This window comes from Lepidochelys kempii, chromosome 6 (assembly GCF_965140285.1).
Source record: "Lepidochelys kempii isolate rLepKem1 chromosome 6, rLepKem1.hap1, whole genome shotgun sequence".
Taxonomy (NCBI): Eukaryota; Metazoa; Chordata; order Testudines; family Cheloniidae; genus Lepidochelys; species Lepidochelys kempii.
In genome coordinates this window covers 128,622,864-128,641,016 of record NC_136385.1, presented here as the reverse complement: position 1 = coordinate 128,641,016, position 18,153 = coordinate 128,622,864, and the positions used below count along the sequence as shown (strand labels likewise).

General features: G+C 44.1%; 1 long non-coding RNA gene across 2 annotated transcripts; it reads left to right on the top strand.

The window, feature by feature from the left end:
• Positions 1-439: 439 nt before the first annotated feature.
• Positions 440-5,458, top strand: LOC140913550 (uncharacterized). 2 transcript variants are annotated; one of them, XR_012159624.1, is made up of 3 exons: positions 440-550; positions 958-3,492; positions 4,237-5,458. It is a non-coding gene; the product is annotated as an uncharacterized LOC140913550 (long non-coding RNA). The 2 variants fall into 2 exon arrangements; XR_012159623.1 differs by lacking the exon at positions 440-550 and having other exon boundaries at positions 557-3,492.
• Positions 5,459-18,153: the final 12,695 nt, after the last annotated feature.

Here is an 18,153-nt window from a genome sequence, read left to right as displayed (position 1 = left end):
CCTCATGGAACCCTGCTATGTGTGAACAGAGGCCTACAAATCTTTCTTTATACATCTGTGTGTGCCCTGTCCCCGCTTCCATGGTGGGAAACACTAGTGTAGATTATGCTTTCTCTTCTTCCTTGCATGCTCTGACCAGTGAAATTACTTTAAATATCTGTTAATATCAGTGACATTTGAGTTATTACTTATTGAAACAAATGTGGAACTTCACATCTCAGCTATTGTTTCAGAGTCTCTGCCAATTCGGCAACTCAGGTTACTTCAATTACACTTTATTGGAGTTTCAGAGTAGCAGCCGTGTTAGTCTGTATCCACAAAAAGAAAAGGAGTACTTGTGGCACCTTAGAGACTAACAAATTTATTTGAGCATAAGCGTTCGTGAGCTACAGCAGAGTGGCTCTTGATGAAGTTCTTTTGATTCCTCTCCCCCCCCCCCATCTGCAAAGCTTACCAGTTTCTTGTTCACCCCTCTTTAGATCATTATGAAATAGCACCCGTTCCACGATGGAGATTTAAGGCACTCCTATATCATCCTTTATGCTGAAGAGTGAGTTTATTCATACAGTTTTCTCTCAACACATTTCTAATCTATAATTTGTCTTCCTCCATGACTGCTTAGTAGCCCCTTGTGAGGGATTTTAAAAAGATCTCTGGAAGTTCTTGTGATGCCCACCAGTTCTTTTATCCACCACTTAATAAACATGTATATTGTGGTAGCAACTAAAGTCTTCAACTAGATCAGGACCCCGTTGTTCTAGGCACTATACAAACAGGGTAATTGATAATCCCTGCACTAGACAGTTTACAGTCTAAAAGACAAGACCTTTAGCAGGTGAAGGAGACAAACAAGCAAAGATGGGGAGAGTGAGGTAACAAAAGCACTATTTAGCACAGAGTAGATGTCTGTCCAGTGTAGCCAATCAGTCAGCTCATCAACTCTCTACTTGTTATTAGGTGGCAGTTTTCTGCAGTGAGATGGAAGGAGGATAAAGCGTATGGCTTCTGACTGACTTCTCCCCCCACACAGCACAAGCAACCACATGGGAGAACATATGCTGGGAGAGGCTGACCGAACTGGAGTGAAGATGGACGTCAACTTCATTATGAGACAGGAGGAGGAATAGCTCAGGGGGCTTTGAAAGCTTGAATGAGAGTTTGTGTGGTAGAGGGGAAGCCTATGCAGGGTTTGAGGGATTTGGCATGGCCAGAGCCATGATCTAGGGCAATGATTTTAGCAGCAGCATTTTGAGTGGATTTGTCTGCTTCAAAGAATAGTAGGCTGAAAAGAGGTGTGATTTTTTCCCCTCCGCCCTGTCCCCTCCTTACAGCAGCTGGGCTGCCTGGGTCCCTCTTGTAGTGGGGTAACTAAAACATGAACACCTTAAAAGCTTCTCATTAAAAACATTTACAATGTGTTTGGTCTCCTGACTGGAATCCACCATTTTTTGCTACTTAGGGTGGAGCTGGTTATACTGATGAGTGTCTGTTCCCTATTTGGGGGAAACCATAATTTTAATCACAAGGAATTATAAGTTCTACCTCTATTTGTAGAAGGAAAATTATGCCTGCAAACATCTGAGGCCTACCTGAAATGGGGCCCATCCAGTGTGCTGTGTGTGTGTCATTTATTTAGAAAACATTTCTTGCCCTTCTATAACTACCAAACCCCACAATTTTATATAATGCAATGGGCTGTATGTGAATGTAATCAGTAGTGTTTTAGAGAAATTCCCCCAAGCTATATTTCCTTACATCAGTCACTTCATGAAGGAGTCCTGGGATCTAAATTGAGGTGTCTGTGCAGCATAGTCTTCTTAAATGTGACTTACATTTTGAAAAAAAATGAAGTAAATAAGATGGTGCATTGGATGCTCCAACTAAGCGGGGCAGGAGGGGGCATTCAATAAGCTGATTTTTTTTTTTAAACCGGGTAATATCTCCTATCAAGGGTCCTCATGCGGAGAACTGAGCAGATGCTCGTTCTCAGTTTTTCCCTGTGTGAAGTCATGTGCAGTGCAGGTGCAAAACAATTCGGCACCCTTGCAAATTCAGATTGTCCAAGGTTTAGTATGCTGTCTCAAATTGCCTCAGTACGAGGAACTGTGGTATTAAATTACATAATGACCTGAAAGATGGAGTGAAATGAAGTGGTGGCATCTGTGGGCAGCACACATTTTAGAGTAGCCAGGATGATGGAGCGCTACGGTGGAATGTGGAGTAATTTAACAAACCTAAATTAGGCCTAAGTAGCTCCCGTGATTGGTTCAGAACTCTTCATGTGAAGGCACCACTTTAAATTCAGCCAGGTCGCGAATGGCCAGATGTGATCAGACAGCTGCTTAGTGAGGTGTGTAGGAAACGAGCTCAGTCCAGTTTCTAGTGCACAAGCGTCCACATTACAGACCCCAGTTAGCACTAAGTGTCTGTCGGGTAGTCTGAGGAACTGGGGACTGAGTGAACATAGACTTTACTATCCTTCCTCATGTACAGTTGGAGCACTCTGAGGGGAAGCTGGAACTGCTCCCACACCTTATTTGTCTGACTTAGGCCTTGTCTACATTACAGAGTTTTGTCATCAAAAGTCAGCTTTCATTGACAAAACAGTGGAGGTGTACACACCACCATGCTCCTCCCGCCGACAAAACTCTCCTGCTTTGCCAACAAAATAAAACCACCTTGATGAGAGGTGTAGAGAGTTTTGCGGCAAAGTTGTATTGACAAAGTGTCAGTGTAGACCCTGCACTTGGTTATGTTGCTGTAAATGGCCTCCAGGAGGTGTCCCACAATGCCCATCCTGACCGCTGTTTGCATGCCACTGCCCTGCACCCAGGTACATAGATATCAGTTCCCCTCACCCCCCATTTAAAGGCCCGCAAATTTTTAAAATGCCACTTCCTGTTTGCTCAGCATGGACAATTCACATCGCATCTTCCCAGCTGACCAGGGCGGCTCCACGCAGTAAATGCTCTCCCGTGTAGAGCATCCCTGAGTTGTTGGATCTGCTGGCAGTGTGGGGAGAGGAGGCTGCACAGACCCAGCTCTGCTCCAGCCATAGGGACTTTGATACCTATGGTCAGATTTCTCATGACATGTTGGAGAAGGGCTACGAACAGGACATGCAGCAGGGCGATGTGAGGATAAAGGAGCTGAGGCCGGTCTACCAGAAGGCAAGGGAGTCAAACTGTCGCTCTGGTGCTGTGCCGAAGACCTGCTGCTTCTATAAGGAGCTGGATGCCATCCTTGGTGGCGACCCTGCTCCCACTGCCAAGAGCCCTGTGGATACTTTGGTGGGGCTGGAGATGGCGGAGAGCGGACTCAACCCCGAGGACAAAGTTGTGGACGAGGAGGTCGAGTTGGAGGACGATGTGGCACACATAGCAGGGTCGTCTGGTGGCATGGCGAGCCAGGACCTCTTTTCCGTTCCAGAGGGGTCTAGCCAGTCCTAGCAGCCCATCTCTGGTGTGCATGATGGAGGAGAGGAGAGCTGTGGTAATTGATCTTTTTGAGTTGATGATGCTCAGTTATGAGGTAGAGCTGTCCTTTGCTTTGTATATTCTGGAAGTGGTGAAGGGATAGAAATGTACAAGACTAGCTATGTTTGCGTGTGCTTCACGTCCTCCTGTGCAGCTAAGCAGTGCAGTGGAACTGTGTGTTAATGCACACCAAGATTTCACGGGAGTCCTCCAGAGAGAGCTCTAGGAAACTTTCCTGCAGGTACCAGCCAATCCTCTACCGAAGGGTCCTTGGCAGAGCTGCTTTGTTCCTTCCCCAGTTGTAGGAAACTTTCCTGCACCAATTGGCAATCACTTGTGCAGCGACCAATCTGGCACACAGGCGAGCCACATAGGGACCTGGTCTGAATCCACACGCATACAGGAGATGCACCCGTGCCTCCTTGCTTATCCTTAGGAGTGAGATATCGACTTCAATGATCCCCGCCTGTGGAAAATGGTGGTAGAATTTAAAATATTGTCCCTAATCGCCTGCAGTGATCCCCTTTAAAAAAAAACAACAACCCACCAAGACTCTTTGCCCCATCTTGAGCGCTCTCTTCCCCCCCCACCCCCTCCCGGCTGAACTCACCATGTTTAGGGCGTTCATCGAGCTGTGTGCTTGCCAAGGGACAGTGAGAAACTGATTTGTATTTTTAAAAAGGGTGCATTTTATTATAATGATTCGATGCTGTGTATGCACTAACCATCATGCTTCTCTTTGTTTCTTGTGCTTCTGCAGATGTGGCCTTCAGGGGAACCCCATACACACCGGCGGAGTGTCTCCGCCATATAAGGAAGTGATCAAGGAGGACATGTTTCGAGAGGTGCTCCAATCCTCAGAGGCTGAAAAACAAGAATGCAAGGTGTGGAGAGAGACTTTAAAAGAAAATTCTAAAATTGAGAGGCGGGACAGATGGCTACCTACAGTGTGCTGCTCTCTGTCAATGTTAAAGCACCAATTGTGGACCTGCTCTGCTGACAGAAGGAACATTGTGTGAACATGCACAAACCATGTCACTATACCGGTGTTCAATTGTCGTTGTAACTTGCGTTGACAAAACTCTGTGTAGACAAGGCCTTAGTCTTCAATGCTGCTAGCCCAGCACTTCCTATGAGCAATGAAATTCATACTGTTACTTAAAAATTGACAACAGGGCTGCAGATGTGCTTGTCGTCTTGCCCAAGACAACAAACAGAGAAAAACAGAACTGAATGACATAAGGGAATCTGAGCTAGCTTTAACTCCTGCAGGAAAAAGAGGCTCCTGACAGCTAAGCCATATCTGCTCATTGTGCTGCAATAGTTGAAGCAAATAAGATGTAAACTTTATTAGTATAAAGTATCAAATGCAACGAATGGTTGTTTAGAAGGGCATGGTACATCCCTCATTGGTTCCAGGTTTGGCATTCTAATAATAGCTTTTCCTTTGTATTAATGGAAGATAAAGGGAGTGAGTAAGTGAGGTCTGGACTTCTGGCAAAAGACACATCTATCAATCCTGCCTTTTGATCATTCTTCAGGGAGAATTATTTTGTGTTGTAGATTTAAAGGGGAGAGACTTAGAAGGGAGGGGGTGGAGATCTTGCTCAAATGTAACATTATCCCTTTGCTTTTTTGTCCCTAACTCTTCTGGTATATGTACACTTATCTTGATTTTGTTTAATTTCACGGTTTCTCAAACAAAATTTATCTTTACTTCAGTTTTTCCTGGAAAACTATTGGTGGTCTCTTGACTATTAAGCTTGTTGTTGTGAAGTTTTTCTACTTCCTCCCCCCCACCCCTTTTCACCGGTGAAGTCATCTTGTCTCTTCAGTTTTGGTTACGTATCCAAAGTATGCATGTACAGATACAGTAATGGAAGGTGTCTGGAATAAGTTAAATACCAGTCTTGATATTGATGTGAAGAGCAGCTGAGTCCGAACTTGGTCTGTCATCAATTAAATATGTTCTTTCTTATGAAGACTTGTTTCTTTTGCATTTCAAAGCAGGAGAAATACTTTAGTAGATGGTGCAGATGTTCTTATTGTGATACAATTACTGCCTTCCAAAGGGGAGAGCTCATTTTAATTTCCTGTATCAAGAGCCCCACTTCCATCATTCTCATGCTCTGTTCTCTTGCTCCCTTCTAAGTTGGCAATTCTTTTGAGTAGACAAAAGAGACCTCTAAAATGCTAAGTTGCAAACCTAGTGCCTCATGAGCAAGAAAAGAATACATAGTTGCAGGGGTGATTCATCAAGCAAAAGTTTTGCTGAATATGAATTTGTAAGATTCCAGTGGGGTGGGGAGTACGTGGCTACTAATGAAAAAAATAATTAACGTCATACTTGGTTTCCTCCCGAAGATCCTAAGCAATTGAAGCTACAGATGTTTTGGCAGAGAAATCACACAAACTAAAACCAAAGGGAAAAAAGAGGGATTTAAAATGGAATAGTTCTTTCCTCTATCCGTTTAGGGTACTTCTGATTCACTCCCGTTGGCAGAGAAATAGGGAAGTCTGCAGCTCAGATTTCTCAGGGGCTTAAAAGGATTCTGCATCTCTGTTAATGTGACTTAGCGCATGTCTCTACGTACAGCGCTGCAGTGGGTGCAGCTGGAGCACGTCTGGTGAAAACTCTCTGTGCCGACAGGAGAGAGCTCTCCCACTGCATAACAAAACCCCATCTCCACGAGCAGCGTAAGCTAGGTCGGCAGGAGAAGTTCTCCCACCAGCATAGCACTGTGCACACTACATTCTATGTCGGTGGAATTTATGTCGCTGGGGGGGGGGGGGGGGGCGGGATGTGGAATATTCACACCCCTGAGCAAAAACAGTTTGCTCACATAGGCTATAGGGTAGACATAGCCGAGCTCTCGATTTACAACTATATAGTTTTCTTTCTCTGCAGCCTTGCAAAAGGCTATTGAAGCTTTTAAAAAATAAAATGTTCTAATCAATTAATAGGAGACTTAAACTCTAATCTACTGACATGAGATTTCCTATAAACAACCATGCTCTGTGTGTGTATGTGGTGAGCTTAGGAAGCAATGGTAACTATTTGGATGTTTTCCTATATCTTAAATGAGTTTTAAATTAGTATTGGGGAAAGTCTTTCCCTGTAAACCTCTCCCCTTAGAACTGTATTAGAACTCTTGCTATGATGAATTTTGTGCAATTGGGGCTACAGATGTCCTGGCAGAGAAATCACACAGCAAAGGGAAAGAATAGGGGTTTAGAATGGAATAGTTTATAGTGACGAATTTTGCCACGTAATGGCATTGTAAGAATATTGCTATGAAATCTCATAGCTATTATGGAAGTGTTAGTATTATAGAAATACGCTTAACCAATGAGCCAAAATAAGACATGCTTTACTTGAGCACTGGTGCACATGTTGGGGGTGTGCTAAGACATCAGCTCAAATGCAGAATACCTTAACATCTGAAGCTTCTGCCCAAATAAATGTGTTAGTCTCTAAGGTGCCACAAGGGCTGCTTGGGTTTTTTTTTTTTAAACCTGAAGAGTACACTAGGAATAAAATAATGCACATCCTTGTACATCTGAGTATAGTTCAATAAACTGGTTAACTTACAGCAGTTTGGAACCCTTAATTTTTCCAAGATGAGTTACATTTTCTGCTTATTGCTGTTACTGGAAAAATGGGTTATAAGTGTCTAAAATGCAGAAACACTGTAAGTTGCAACTAACTATGGATACAGAAGGGTAGGGTGGGAGGAGGACTGGGGCTTATCCAGGCTGGAAATAGTAAGGAGAGGTAGATTTCAAACATAAATTGCTTGGTGTGGATTCTAACAGCATCTCAGAAGCTGCTTCTCTCAACAGGGAGTGTAATCTGAGGAGTACAAAGGTTAAAGTCAAGGTCAGGGATTGAGCTTTTCACTCTTTCAATGGCCTCTTGAAAGTTGAAATAATTAGGTAAATTTTTAAAGGATAAGGCCACCCTTTATCTGTCCAATAAGGAATATTAGCACATTCTTTCCTGCTCTTACTGGACAGATAAAGGAAAGGGATGATGAGTGTGTGTAGGGAGGCAGAACCATTCTTGCTAACCATTCTTGTTTTTGTGCAGGGAGAGTTTGTGTGTTTTAGCTAAGCTGTTACTAATGGGCGGAATTGTTCAAGGGGCGATCTCAGCAGCTCCCTGGGTAGATTGGACCCCACTGGTGTTCCTAAAATAACTACTTAGCTTTTCTTGTCCATAAATCTCCAGTGCCTGACAAAGCAAGCATCATTCTTCCCACGCTAGAGATGAGAAAGCTGAGGCCGGGGTGGACTTGCCCAGCGTCACACAGCAGGGCAGTGGCAGGTAATGATTGCAGTATAAGAACCTATAGAATTTATTTTTGCATGTGAGAGGGAGAAAAGCTGAGAGGGCTTCAGATGAGGTTGCCTGATTCAACAGAGCTTTATAAAGACCCCTTGCCCTTCTTTCTTTTTCCGGCCAGTAAACTCTGTCTGAGAGTTCTCACCGTCTCTAGTGTTCTTAGATGCATATGCTAGCAGCCCCTAGCTCTGAGCTAAAAATCCCAGTTGCTCAGTGATAAAACTGGGAATCATGTCGGTTTTCAGCAGGACTGTGCAATCAGCAACTCCTATTCTGAGGGACGCCAGATACTAAACAGCATAGTTTAGAATGAAATGAAAGTCTGAAACGTAACTGCAAAGATGGCACTGCTTTATCTTAACGGCTCCGTTACCTGGGTGTTCTCAATCATATCTGCTCCCTTTAGTGATAAGATTCTGATTCTTGTGGGCCTGCAGAGAGTTCATGCTGCTCCATGAGGGGAAGCTAGATATTGCTCAGCCTCAAACAGGGCAGAAGTGTTCGTGGTGCAACGGAGGGTGGAATTTGGAACACAAGTGCAAGTCTTCCTGCTCCGTGAGTTTGCCCAGTCATGACTGATAATTTTTGTTTCTGGTGGTAGCCTGGAATCTCTCTCAGATAAGTTTGCAGGACTGGCAGTTAAAGCAACCATTTTTACTCTTACATTGGTTTCAGAGTAGCAGCCGTGTTAGTCTGTATTCGCAAAAAGAAAAGGAGGACTTGTGGCACCTTAGAGACTAACCAATTTATCTGAGCATAAGCTTTTGTGAGCTACAGCTCTTACACTGAGAGAGTTTGATTTGAAAATCACTTGGGGGAGGCATTTTCAGTCACTTTTCAGCAATCACTTTTTTTTTTTTAAATGTTCACATTCATTTCATACTCTGAGCCAATTAGTACTTATCAGTAATAAAATGAGAATGTCAAGGCCACAAAACAATTGGTCTTTTATTCTTACATGTAATCAGTGAAAACTGCAAACCATTTTAAGGCTAACTTTTTATAGTCTGTTACAGAAATGGATATTTGTGTTAGAACTCTAAATACCCAAGTTGAGTCTCTCAGCAACTTTGACTTGCCCATAAAGCGCACAGTTTTGCCTGCAGATAGACATGTGTATCTGCCATTGAAATCAATAGACATACGTGCATACAGACTGGATTAACCCTGTTTAAACTCAGCAAAGTTATGGATTCAGAATAGACTGTACAAGGTGGTGTGAACTAACACTGCTATAAAAAACAACTTTTGCAGTTTGTTCAGATGTAGGGTTTTACCTGAGGGCCATCACTTAAATATCAGCATGTAGGAGCCTGGTTCTCATTTAGACAAAGGTCCCTTTCCACTGCCACAGTAGGGTCTTCTTGTTAAGGTCTGCTTCCCAGGCTTGCACACTTGTGCTAGCCACATGCTCATCTACTCAGCATGGTGTATGAAGTTCCTGCACAAAGTGCTATTCTTGTCTTTAAAGTAACTTAAACAATTTAACTGCCCTGTGAAATTCTGTGGCTGTCGGATACTGCTGTACCAGGTATGGTCTAGGACATACACTCTGTTTGTGGTACTGTACTACTGTTACCGAAACTGTGGAAGTATTCCCCCAAAAACCCTGTGGTGGTAAATACAGCCTTTGGTGGGAATGTGGAGTTCACAAAGGCATGTTTTTACAGGGTCACCTGCAGTCCTTCCCTGTGTCTAACACTTCTTTTAAAACTAACCTAGCTGTGAGAAGTTTAGCTGTATCCGCCATGTCCAGCTATAAAATAAAAATAAATTTCTTGAAGTGTGCTGCATGGCTGATATCAATGATTCAAAGTTAAAAAATAAAAGTTCTGGCTTTGTTTTGCACAATGACTTTTTGAAATGATTGTAAAAGCTACAATGAAGGGCAAACGATACTGTGGCACTGTTTGAAGTGTTCTGGTAAATTGAAATGAGCACCCAGGGAGTTCTAGAGTGAGGACAAGAGCTTTTTTTTTTTATGATATTGCTTCCAACATGTCCTGTACTGGTGGAATATTCTTCCAGAATTTCCAGTACAAATTTTCTGCATGAAAGTACAGGCACCCTTGGAATAAGCCCCACCCTAGAGGGAGATAACAAAATAAATAACCCCCTGTGTACAGTTCAGTACGAATACAGTGTAATTTGGCTTTCAAAATCACAGCACTACAAAAAGATACAGTTAACATCTGCAATCATCATCCCTTTACTGTTCAATAAATCAAAGGCATGTGACACCACAGGGTACATATTAACAAGAAAGTAAATATTAATGTAAGTTCTGCACATATAGCTCTCAGCAGCTTTCCTGTGCTGTGTGGGGTTTTTTGTTTTTGGTTTTGTTTTGTTTTTAATCATTAAGCAGCATTTGAAAACACTTGTGGGCAGGAAACACTCATTAAAATCTCTTGGTCTGGACCGGCCTGCAGTCATATTTGGCATTGCTCTTGGGAGTGTTAGCAGCCAGTCCAGCTGTGAATGGACAGGGAGAACTGTGTAGTCCCTCCAGCACGGGGGTTAAGCACACTCCGGGGCTGCTGTGAAGGGAAGCGGTCAGGGTAGCCATCTGTTCTGTGAATGAGCAGACCACAAATCTCCAGGGAGATCAATTCAGCAGCTTTCATGAGCCACTAAAATTGACTTAATTGTTTTTGTCTAACAGCTAATCTAAAATAAATACAGGGCCACCTTAGTGCTGCTTTGAAACATGGGAACGGGGAAAATCAGTCCTCCTGCACAAGCAGAATACATCCAGTAAGAATACCTAACCAATTGTGCAAGTGTGTCTCACACCCATTTTATATATACTCCATTTGAAACAGCTGTCTAGCCATCCACGTGCACAGTTAAGGCATAACTAATAAGCTTCTTCAAAGTAGAGAAGTTAGATAAAAATTTTTGGCACCAGTATGTACCCCCAAAGTGCCTTTTAGTGCACTTTATATAATATAAGTCCTAGAATGACCACCTTTGAAAGGCAATAGGCTAGCCCTCATGCTGTGCAATTCTACAGGAACATTCAGAAAGTGCTACATCTTACAATAACGGTCCTGCGATGGTTCAGGCTGCTGTGGAATCTTGAGACAATGTTATTGGGGGGGAGAACTAAATATCTTGGTAGCATTGCAAAAGCTTAGCACTAAAAGCCTTTCTGTTCTGCCCAAATGTTCTGAAATGGTTCAGTCCATCTCTACAAGATTGTTAAATTTTGGTAAAACTGACTGAAGTATAACTCTGTTGACTTAAGAAAAGATCAGTGTTATGTAAATTGCTTTAAACTCATCGCCTTTATAAACCAGATCTCTCTATATTAAACTCCATTTCCTTTTTAAAGTTGCTGCTATTTTTGCTGGAGGGCTGGTAGGCAGTTTGTTAGTATGCACTAAAGCAAAAATGTGCAAACCTGGCTACCTAAAATTAGGTCCTAAATATATTTAAGAACTGAAAAAAGTGCCCTGATTTGCAAAGCTGTCACTGCTCAGCAGTTTCCACTCGTTTCAAACTAATGGAAGCTGTGGGTGTTCAGAACCTTTGAGAAATTGGGCAACTTTAATGTAGGCTTCTCTCTATATATATTTAGGAGCTTAATTCTAGGCAACCAGGTTTCCAAATTTTGTTTTAAACATATAGTAAACGAGTCAAGTGATCGATCAAATGTCTTTTTGGCTTAGGTTTTTGATTTAAAAAGAAAATGACAATGCTCTGAAGTTTTTCTGCAAAGCAAAGTCTCATCGTCTGCAATGACACTCACCCTTTGAATGATGTGCCTGGCAGTAATAGTCATGTACATTACTGCATAACTGTTCACTGATTAAAGAGCATTTGATGAGGGGGAAGGGAGGGAAGCAGGCCTGCTTAACTCTTTATGGTAGCTGAAAACCATGTCACCATCTGAATCTAACACCCTGAGGCCCTAATTCTCCAAAGACTTACTCATAGTGCAGGAAGTTAAGCATGTGCTTAAGTGGTTCATTGACTTCACTGGGGACTTCTCAGGGTGTGAAGTTAAATGTTCGTATAAGGGAGAGGTGTGTGTGAAATATAAATGTCATTTTGAGGTACTACAGCCTACTGCTGTACTTTTCAAAACACCTCCTCTTTTGCCAGTGTGCCAGCGTGAGGCACAGTGGTCACATTTAGCTTCCGGCCCACACCTTCCTACCAAGTGCTATCTAGCCACTGGGCTGTACATCTGGACAAACACTCCAGCAAATCAGCATAAGGCACCCCATAACATTTCATCTTGGTGACTAAGGCCCATATTCTCAAAAATGTTTAGGTGCCTAACTCTCTGGGGCCAAAGTGACTTGGCAGCAAAACCCCTGTTGACTTTCCACAGGACTTGTGCTTCCTTGTCACTTGGGTGCTCTTGAAAATCCCATCTTTAGACATATTTTAACCAGCAATGGATATCAGCCTCTTCCTGGCAAAACTTTTGATCGTGACCTACTTAAGAACTGAAAACAATATTTAGATTCCATGTAGCATTGACCATTACTTCTGCCTTTACAATGTGAGGACACAAATTGTAGGTAAACTGATCCTTCATATTCTAATTGTAGGCAGTTGTGATAGGCTCGGAGATTCTCTCTGTCACACACAGTTGCAGACATTGGGACAGATGATTAACTTTGTGAATGGAGCCTGTGAACAAACTTGTGTTTATGCTGTGTAAGCTGGGGCCATAAAGTTGTCTGTAATTAACGGCAGGAGCCTGAATATAATTGTGATCTGTAGAAAACCTAAATTTAAGAAAATTATCATTGGCTCCAATTAGAACAGGTAGGAAAATGAGGTGATTTCCCTGCCCCCAAAGAAAATTTTGCTGACAAAATTAAAACACACATTTTCATCAGCTTGTTCCATTATTTTTTTTTTTACTTTGTCTAGAACAAAAACAAAACCCCCACGTCTCCAAACAGAGTTTCTGCTGAGAAAACTGAGACAAAATACATCATGTTGGGTCAGGAGGAACTGCCACTGTGCATTATAGGAGTCTTCTTAATGCCACCCATAATGTACTCCTGCTGGAATTCAGCACCACTGGGCATTGCAAAATTTGCACCAAATTTAATGTTCCCTGCAGAGTTTTATTTTTTTTATGCAGAATTTATTTCCACCAAATTGCTTCCTTTTCTCAGTTTTGCACATTTCAAATGTATTCATTTGTTTACATACACACGTGACATCTTTGTGTGCACAACTCGACTGGCGCTTCCCTGCCTCTTATATTCCCTGCTAGCCTGAACACCCCCCCCCCCAAGGACTCTTGCCCACACCTGACTCTGGGGCATATATACCACCTCTGGAGATGCAGGGGTGTTGCCTGGCGAACCATGTACATGATTCAGGCCACTCAGACAGACACACACACGTGTCCCGACACACACACTACCCTGGGTCTCCCTTCCCCATGCTAAGTACCTGCTATTGCAGGTGGCGGGCAATGAATAAAAATTGATGGGAACCCGTGACCTGTCTGTGACTTCTGCTAAAAATAATGGGGGATGAGGGGGCTGACTGAAGCCCTAGCCCAGTGTGTGTGTGTGTCCAGCCCCTGCGCCCTGATTACTGGTTGCTCCAGGACCCCTGCCGCAGCCCCAGCTGCTCGGAGCTATGGGGCCCTCACTGCACATGGCAGCTGATAGGCCCGAGGTCCCCACCGCACGTGGTGGCTGATGGCCCTGGGTTCCCCCATCGCCTGCAGCAGCTCCGGGTCCACCTGCAACAGGCAGCAGCTGGGAGCTCTGGGTCCCCCACTGCCTGTGGCTACTTGGAGCTCCAGGGCCACACATGCTGACTGTTCCCACCCCAGGGCTGAAGCAGAGAATTTCACAGAGCTCTCTGAAAGTCATGGAATCTGTGACCTCTGTGACATAATCTTATCCTTAATAATTACTTTGTTTAAATGAAATATTTAATTTCACTGAAACAGAAAATACAAAGATACATCAAGTTCTGTATTACTGTGCCTAGTAAGGAATCTCTGTCAAAAAAGTTGCCTGAATCTTTTTTGTTGTTACAGACATACTTGCTGACAGGTGTTTTGAAATAAATTACCAAAATAAAAACGCAATATTATTTTGGCAAATAAAATATGCAGAATTTTAAAATACTGTGTGCAGAATTTTTAAATTTTTGGTGCGGAATTCTCCCAGAAGTAGTAATTGAAGTTGTAGTCCAGCTGCAAAGCCCAGCCTATGGCAGAGAATGGGGACAAAAGGCACCAAACTACAACTCCCATGAGGCACTGCAACAGCTTAGGTGGACTCAGTTCAATGTCTGTCAGAGCCAAAATGAAACATTCTGACATTTACATCACATCTTGAGTCAAAACCTTCTTCTCCACGAAAATTGTTAAAAAACAAGAAGGAGCCAGGTGGCACCTTAAAGACTAACAGATTTATCTGAGGTGTGGTTCATGCGGCTGTGGTGAGTTCTGTAAAGTCAATTATCAAATTTAAATCAGTTCTCAAACATGGAGATTGAACTGCTGTATAGAATGATTAAAGGATTCGAAAATATGCTTTATAACAGGTCGGCAACCTTCGGCAGGGACATGCTGGCCGCGGCTTCCTGCAGCTCCCATTGGCAGGGAACAGTGAACCGCGGCCACTGGGAGCTGCGGGGGGCTGTGTCTGTGAACAGTCAACATAAACAAAATGCCTTGTGGCCCACCAGTGGATTACCTTGATGGGCCCCATGCCAAAGGTTGCCGACCCCTGCTTTATAATGATAGACTCAAGGACCTCAGTCCATTTTTAGTGTAACAAAAGAGGAGGTTAAGGGGTGGCTTGATTACAATCTATAACAGGGGTGGGCAAACTACGGCCCGGGGACCGCATCCAGCCCTCCAGATGTTTTAATCCAGCCCTCAAGCTCCCACTGGGGAGTGCGGTCTGGGGCTTGCCCCACTCTGCGAGGCTCCCAGCGGCAGTGGCATGTCCCCCCTCTGGCTTCTACACATAGGGACAGCCAAGGGGCTCTGCACGCTGCCACCACCCCAAGCGCCGCCCCTGCAGCTCCCATTGGCCAGAAACCGCAGCCAATGGGAGCTGCAGGGGCGGCACGTGCGGACAGGCCAGCGCACAGAGCTGCCTGGCCACGCCTCCGCATAGGAGCCAGAGAGAGGACATGCCGCTGCTTCTGGGAGCTGCCTGAGGTAAGCGCTGCCCAGAGCCTGCACCCTGCCCCCCTCCTGCACCCCTGCCCAAGCCCTGAGCCCCCTCCCACCCTCTGAACCCCTTGGTCTCAGCCCAGAGCACCCTTCTGCACCCCAACCTCTCATCCCCAGCCCCACCCCAGAGCCCGCACCACCAGTCAGAGCCTCACCCCCCCACACACACACCCCAACCCCCTAACACAGCCAGAGTGCCCTCCTGCACCCTGAACTCCTCATTTCTGGCCCCACCCCAGAGCCTGCACCTTCAGCCAGAGCCCTCAGCTCTCCTGCACCCAGCCCCCAATTTTGTGAGCATTCATTGCCCACCATACAATTTACATACCCAGATTTGGCCCTCAGGCCAAAAAGTTTGCCCACCCCTGGTCTATAAGTACCTGCATGAAGAACAAAAATTTGATAATGGGCTCATCAGTCTAGTACAGTGGTTCCCAAACTTGTTCCCCCGCTTGTGCAGGGAAAGCCCCTGGCGGCCTGGGCCCATTTGTTTACCTGCCGCATCCGCAGGTTCAGCCGATTGCGGCTCCCACTGGCCGCAGTTTGCTGCTCCAGGCCAATGGGAGCTGCAGAAAGTGGCGTGGGCCGAGGGACATACTGGCTGACACTTTCTGCAGCTCCCATTGGCCTGGAGCAGCAAACTGCGGCCAGTGGGAGCCGTGATTGGCCGAACCTGCGGATGCAGCAGGTAAACAAACCGGCTCAGCCCGCCAGGAGCTTTCCCTGCACAAGCGGTGGAACAAGTTTGGGAACTACTGGTCTAGTAAACAAAGGTATAACAAGGTCCAATGTCTAGCTTCAGCTTCCAGCCAAATTCAAACTGGAAATAAGGGACAGATTTTTTTTTAACAAAGAGGGTGAATAACTATTGGAACAGTTTAACAGGGGTTGTGGTGGTTTCTCCATCATGAGCAATTTTAAATCTAGATTGGATGTTTTTTTCTGAAATATCTGCTCTGGTTCAAACAGGAATTAGTTCAGGGAAGTCTGTGGTCTGTGTTGCACATGAGGCCAGATGAGATGATCACAGTGGTCCCTTCTGGCTTTATAATCTATGACTCTATAGAGATCTTACATGATTGGGGGTCACCAGCTACCTCATTGTCACCACCTGCTGGTTGCTTTTGGGATTGCTTCCACACTCTTTTTAATGAAGAAAATTTGGAAAAATAGAAACTTCCAAAACGGACTCTGTCAAACTGCAAAAATCCTTCTTTCGAAGCAGGAGTAAGAGCAAGAAATACAGGGAGAGGCTGATGTGGGTTTCACTTGGGTATAAATTAGGAGTGATTTAATAAAAGCTAACAGGGTTACATTGGTGGGAACTGCGATCAGAATTGGGCTCAGACTCAAGGAAGCATTTAGGCTTGATGATGAGTGTATCACATTGAAAAGAACACAAGCTTTTAGAATGTGATGTTCCCGTTCAGTCTCTCTAGATAAATTCCAGAGATTTCCTGCTACATCAAGCTCAATCCTGCATACATACTTTCCCCCTAATCAGCATCCAGCTCATTAATAATATGCTACTGTTTGCCCTTGCTTCCTAAGATCTAGTAAGTATTTCCCATTAGCATCAGTAATTTTTTTCTGCCGTTTTATCTTTTAGTTTCATAATACAAAGTATAAAGTTCAAAAAAAGTGACTCAAATTTCAGTAACTCAGTGTGTGTGCGTGAATTCTATTGTTAACCAGGTCACACTGACTCTGAAGACGAAAACCTGCTCAAATAGTGTATGCAGTTATCTAACTGATGATCTTTGATCGAAAAATATATTCAGCCAAGGAGCTAATCCAAACATTAGTTTAACTATTAAACTTTGAAAACTATTTTTGCATAGTTTAGCTGTATCTAAATATGTGGAAGTAGGAAGAAGTGCATAAATGAAAATAGTGTGGAGTGGGTGGGTGAGAAGGGAGGTTGGAAGCTTGCATAATCTTGTTGCAAATTCCCTTGGAGTTGGTGACCTACTTAGATTAGGGTACTCATCTTAATATGACTTTCATTGTCACTTTTTTCCCCCTGTGGCAACATGCTGTATTAATATGGTCTAGTGACAGGTTTTAAGCATACAAGTAAAGAGGGGGAAAATATAATTTTTAAAAAAGCCGCATAAATTGGATTAGAGAGTTAGGCTGTGGATATGGGGAGATATGTACCTCTCTCCTTGTATTACTTTGCTAGTACTAGTGTGGTGCAGTTTTGTCAACAATTGCCAGTCTTTCCAAACTGCTATGCAAGGGAGTATCTTAACCTTGAACAAACTCCAAGAGCAATCCTGGGCAATATTAAGGGGCTCACTAATATACGGGGTTTTCTAAAACAGTTCAGTTAGACAGGGTGCAGCATACAACTGGGCAGTGTGTAACTAACTTGGCCATTCTTCAAAACCTACCTTTAAATCAAAATTTAACTCAGGACCACAAAGCAAACAGTCGGCTATGAGAACAAGTTCCTTTAAATCTGCAGCAGGAAGCCAGGCAAGATGGGGCTGGGAAGGGGCCTGGGCCGAAGCGCTACAGTGAAACAGTAGCTTGAGAAATAATGCAGCTTTCCTTATTCTAATAAGGTTCCTTGTTCAGTGTTAGAAGAAAGCAACTTTGTGATTCTTTGTCATTGTCACATGACAGGATGAAGAGACATTGCAAGCTTAAAATCAAGAGTTACCATATGATCCAATTGTGTTGCAAGCCTGTGTTAGTCATGCCCTGGTTTGAGAAGGGTGCTGTATCCACTTGGCAATGCCATTTCCTATGGCTGGAGTAGGCCAGCTCTGCACATTGACCTGTCCTCCAGGACCTTTTCTAGTTTGCCTTTGTGGCCATACATCTCTTGTATAAATGACGTTTTTTCAATTTAGTGGACTAAGGGACAAATCCTTGGTCCAGCAGCTGGCACAAGGGTTATGTTGGGTCTGTGCTGTGCAGTCACACAGGGTGCTGGGCTGCAAAGTGCCAGGAGACTCCAGTCAGGGGGAACAAGGTGGAGGAGCCATTCAGCTAAGCCTAGGGAGGGCCCCATGCATGCACCTTGCTTATCAGTCCCACAGACACATTGGAGGGTCAAGTGCTATAATACCCACCATTTATTATCACCATTAATTTTCCTACACAACAAATGGAAGTGGTTGAGCTGCCGTGCTCCCTGAGCT